Source organism: Apaloderma vittatum, unplaced genomic scaffold (genome assembly GCF_000703405.1).
Source record: "Apaloderma vittatum isolate BGI_N311 unplaced genomic scaffold, ASM70340v1 scaffold7475, whole genome shotgun sequence".
NCBI classification, from domain to species: Eukaryota; Metazoa; Chordata; class Aves; order Trogoniformes; family Trogonidae; genus Apaloderma; species Apaloderma vittatum.
Genome location: NW_009716433.1, coordinates 1 through 5,217, shown reverse-complemented (window position 1 = coordinate 5,217; position 5,217 = coordinate 1).

The following is a 5,217-nucleotide window of genomic DNA, read 5'->3' as shown; positions in this document are numbered from 1 at the left end:
ACTGAAGAATTTCTTCCTAAAATCCAATCTAAATCTATTCTCCTTCAACTTAAACCCATTTCCCCTTGTCCTGTCGCTGGACACTCTTGTGAAAAGTCCCTCTCCAGCCTCCCTGTAGGTTCCACTTATAGAATCATAAAATCATAGGATAATTAAGGTTGGAAAAGACCTCTAAGATCGTCAAGTCGAACCGCCAACCCAACACCATCATGACCACTAAACCATGTCCCCAAGTGTCATGTCTACACATTTTTTTAACACCTCCAGGGACAGGGACTCCACCCCTTCCCTGGGCAGCCTGTTCCAGTGCCTCACCATTCTTGCAGTAAAGAAATTTTTCCTAATATCTCATCTAAATCTGTCCTGGTGAATAGGATGCTCCAGTGCTGCACTGGATCATATCCCTGCCAATACTCCTTTGCCCGCTTGCCTTAAGAACTTATTTTGGTAGTGATTTTTATTATTTAAATAGCCTTTCGGAAGTCTGCTGGATGGGACAGCAACATGAGCCCCCACATCGCCCATGCACAGTGTCGCTCTCCACCATGGGACGTGGACACCTGAAACACAGCACTAACATCCCCACGGAGGAGGGAAAAGAAGACGGTGAAATCAGGATTGGAAAATTTGAGAAGGTCGTCATGCCAGCTTCCTGAAGCTGCTGTCAGCTTGATAACACGGCGTGACCAGCTCAACCCTGGTGTCAGCCCTCAGCCCAGCCAAGCAAGCCAAGAAAGCTGGCCAGGCTGGCTAGCTGCAAGCTCTGGCTCTCTCCAGGACCTGCTCAGCTCTGCAGCCAGATACATTTGCCCTGGCAAGCAAGATGGGCGTTTTAATTAGAGGCTGAATATTTTTAGAAGCAGGAAAACCTCAGCGGAGGCTGGGCAATAAGGATAGGCTGGGTTAGGGAGGGGGAAGAAGTGGCTGAGCTGGCAGCACTCTGTCTCACACAAGGTTATCAGCATCTCCCCCCACTTTCCAGCGCGTTGGGAAAGGCATTAAGGGTCGCTTCCCAAGGCTTCCCCCCCATCCACCCTGTTGCCCAAGGCAACATAGAAGATCCACCTTATTTTTATTTGAAAACCTGCACTTCTTGGTACCCAAAAGGCCCCATTTTCTCTCTCGTCAGCCTGCTGGAGCTGTTTCTCCTGGCTGTCAGCTGTCAGCCTACAGAAGTCCCTCGCTGACTGATTATGTGACTGACTTCACAGCAGCAGTAGGTGCCGTCCCTTTTAAAAATAGCTGCTCCTCTGTACATTTTCCATTTTGCAGGAGGTTTTTATTTCCAGCACGTTTGTTCCACACACCCCGGCTTGGTCAGGCTGGAAAGCGCAGATCCACTCTTGCCATGCCAGAAAATAATGCTGCACGGCTGGGCATAATCCTGCCCTGGGATCTGCCTCTTGGGAAAGCTTTGAGGCAGAAAAACTCTCTGCCCCATGCACTTTTTTTTTAGAGGCACCACCATGGCATTATTCCTGCCCTGTTGCCCCTGAGGCATCCCCTTCCTTTGCTTTTTGAGCAGGCGAGCAGAACCTGGGAACGTGATCCAAAAGGTGGAAAACTGGAGCTGAAACTAGGCCATCAGATAAATCCTTCCCTGTAATAAGCAGGGAGTGGGAGCACCGGCCCTTAATCACGGTCTTTGTCTCCAAGCATTTGTATGCCTGTGGGCACGCGTCCCTCAGCACCAGAACAAACCTGCCAACACCCCCCTCCAGCCCCATCCCTACCCCTGCTCTGCCTTTCATTGCTGCCATTAAAATAAAAATGGCTCATTCTGCTAAGGGCACCCTGGAGCAAGGAGCACCCCGCTGTGCCGGGGGCTGTGCACCCTTCGAAGAACCCCTGGGTGAGGTTTCGGGCGAAGGGATGCGTTGCCACCCTGCCCAGCTCCATCCCCTCCGGTGGTCCAGCCTCCATTCCAGGTGCATCCCAAAAAGAACTGGAAAAAAAGAACCCAACGCCCGAAGTTTTCCCCCTTGGAAACATTCCCAGCACTGTGGGGATGTCCTTTAACCCCCACGGCTGCCCGCCTGGACCTCCAGCCACGTGCCTCCCTCCTCTCCCTCGTTAGCGGCGGATGCGTGTCAGCGGCGCTCGCTGGTAATTGACTGGGGCCGTGCTGGGAATTTGAACCTACATTTCGAAGAGATCGTTAACCTCCTTTTCCTTCTCTTTGAACTGCTTCACTTTATTGTAGGTTAAAGGAAACACACGGCTCCTTCCTCCCAGAGCCCCGTTAGAGCCAGTTATTGGGGTTTTTTTGGCCAGAGACAACAATGAGCAGCGACGTGTGATGTTGGATTTTGGTGGCATTGACCTGCCCCTCGATTTTCAGAGGGGATTAGAGGTAAAGGAATGGTCCAGAGGTGGCCAAGGGATTGGCAGAAGGACGTCACATCTCTGTCCCGGCAGCACACAGCGGGGTCTCATCCTACAGAGGACCAAGGAAGGGTCACAGGTTATGGGTTGTCAAACCAGAAACTCGGTTCAAGGCCTCTACCATGCTGGACTTGCTGGGTGGGCTTGGGCACATGAATATGGAATATTAGAACAGACAATGTCCTGAAAGACAAGCTCTGCATCACCAGAGCTGACACCAGCACTGGTAGGTCTCCATCGACGCCCAGAATATGGAATATTAGAACAGACAATGTCCTGGAAGACAAGCTCTGCATCACCAGAGCTGACAAGAGCACTAGTAGGTCTCCATCGACGCCCGGGGTCATCCTTGGGCCTGTGGTCCTAAAATTCTTCGTAGTTAAGGATGCTTTCTCAGCTCACAATAGCTCTTTGCTCCCATGGTAGATGTTCTAGCAAGCACCTCTGAGGGGCTCAGGCATGTTCAATACCCCTCTGGTTTGAGTCGTTGAGAGGAACTAACTCAACATTTTCTTCTCACTACCTGAGACAGGACAACCATATGATGGGAAAGCAGGTCAGAGATGGAGCATAGCTGTGGCATGACCCCAAAACCAAATTTGGGGTCCTTCATGGGGCACACACCTCTGTGATTCTGAGGAAAGCTATAAGGCCCGAAGCTCTTTCCAGTCTGTGCTGGTTTTCACTTCATTTTAACTTAATTTCAGCTGTGTTTGAATTTGGAAGGTAAGTCTCCCACATCTTCATGGCTCTACTGCTGTTTTTAACTCAACCACTCCAGGCTGATAAGTCTCCTTCTGTCAATGACTGCCCTCCCCTCTCTGCAGGTCTCATCCATACAATAATTACCACAGCTCAGCAAAACCCTAGATTGCAACTAAGCCCTGCTCACTGACCACATCTAAGCTCTTTATCTTCAGCCACCGCGAGGAAGAGCAGGTCTTTATAAACTTCAGTCAAACATTTATTCTAGTAGGCCCTACCTCATGGTTGAACAATGAACTTAAGTGCATACAGTTGCCACAGGCCAGCCAGCACTCATAAAACCTCACTGCATTGATCAAAACATCTGAGAACTCATATTAAAGCATAAATTGAGCTGCGCTGCTCCATAAACTTTAGGATATTTCTGAAGAACAATATTCTACAGGCTCTTTTTTTCTGCTTTACCCATACTCACTGCCATAATTTCCTTTATCGCTTCAGTGGTTATAAGACTTGAAATAATGGATGGATTTATTTGCTAGAACCGGGCATCTCTGGAGGCAATTCTCAGATCTGCTGATCCACTTTCTCTGCCTACGGCAAGAAGCTCCTGAATAGGCTTTTCCTGCAAGATATGTTGAGGAAAACAGATTCTTATTTGGTCCTTACCTGCAGTCTCTTTTGCAGGAACACAAGGGGTGAGATTTTTCCCTGTTTTGCTACGAATCCTAATCACCGGAATAAAAATAATCTCCATTTTCCCCACAAGCATTCACTCATAGAATTTTTCTCATTTAAATTTTGTTGTAAAGTGATTGCTGGCCTTCCAAAAAAAAAAAAAATCCCCAACCCAGCAGATGTCTGTTTGCCATGACCTCATCTGGGATCTGCATCCTAGAGACCACAGAGGTGAAAATCCCTTTTTTTTTTTGGAAAGAGGACAGCACAGAGCATATCCCTGTGATATCCTGTGGGGAATGCTTGGGTAATCCGTGGTGGCAATTATGCCACCATGCTATTTTTACCACTGTTTCTTAAATTTCCCATGGCAGCATCCTCAACCTCCCAAGACCAACCTTCCTCCACTGCTAAAGCGGGAAGGAACCTGTCCCAGTCCTCCTGCAACTGGAGATGACCTCCAAAGTTGATGTTATCACAGAAACAAAGGGAAACAAGGGCTGCGTTTCACAGAGTTTTCCCAAAGCTTCCTCACAAAGCTGCAGTTTTCCCTTGGTTGCTTTAGGAACCCACATGGGCTCCATCTACTCTGTATCTGCTGTAAGACTGCCCCAACGACGTGTCATGCCTTTGGCCAAGTCCACTGGGCTTCTCTCCTTGGGGGTTATTTCACTGATGGATTTGAATTGATCAGTGAGAAACATTTTCACCCCAAAATATTACCCCTCAAAGGAATATTTTTGCAATGAAGCTGGTGAGGAGTTTAGAGAACATGTTTTACGAGGAGCAGCTGAGAGAACTGGGATTGTTTAGTGTGGAGAAGAGGAGGCTTAGGGGAGACCTCATCGCTCTCTACAACTCCCTGAAAGGAGGCTGTAGTGAGGTGGGTGTTGGTGTCTTCTCCCAAGTAACTAGAGATAGGATGAGTAGGATGAGAGGAAATGGCCTCAAAGTGCACCAGGGGAGGTTTAGATTGGATATAAGAAGAAATTTCTTTACTGAAAGAAGGATGAAGACTGGAACAGGCTGCCCAGGGAAGGGGTGGAGTCACCACCCCCAGAAATGTTCCAAAAGTGTGTAGATGTGGCACTTCAGGTTATAGTTTAGTGGTCATGGTAGTATTGGGTTGACGATTGAATGTGATGATCTTAGAGGTCTTTTCCAACCTTAATAATTCTATGGTTCAAACACAAGCAGGCCAGTCTCTGCTCCAGAGGAGCGCAGACACTTGTTTAGTGCTGTGCTGGGAAAGAGCACTACCAGGCTCACAACGGGTTTGGCTTTCATTGCTTCAGGGTAAAAAAAATAGTGACTTTCTGCAGTGGCTCTGCCCCAGAGAAGCAGTGGTAGGTCCTTTAGGCATGGAGAACATCCCCCAGTCACCGCCTGCACTTCAGAGAATCATAGAATGTTGGGGTTGCAAGGGAGCTCTGGAGATCCCCCAGTGCC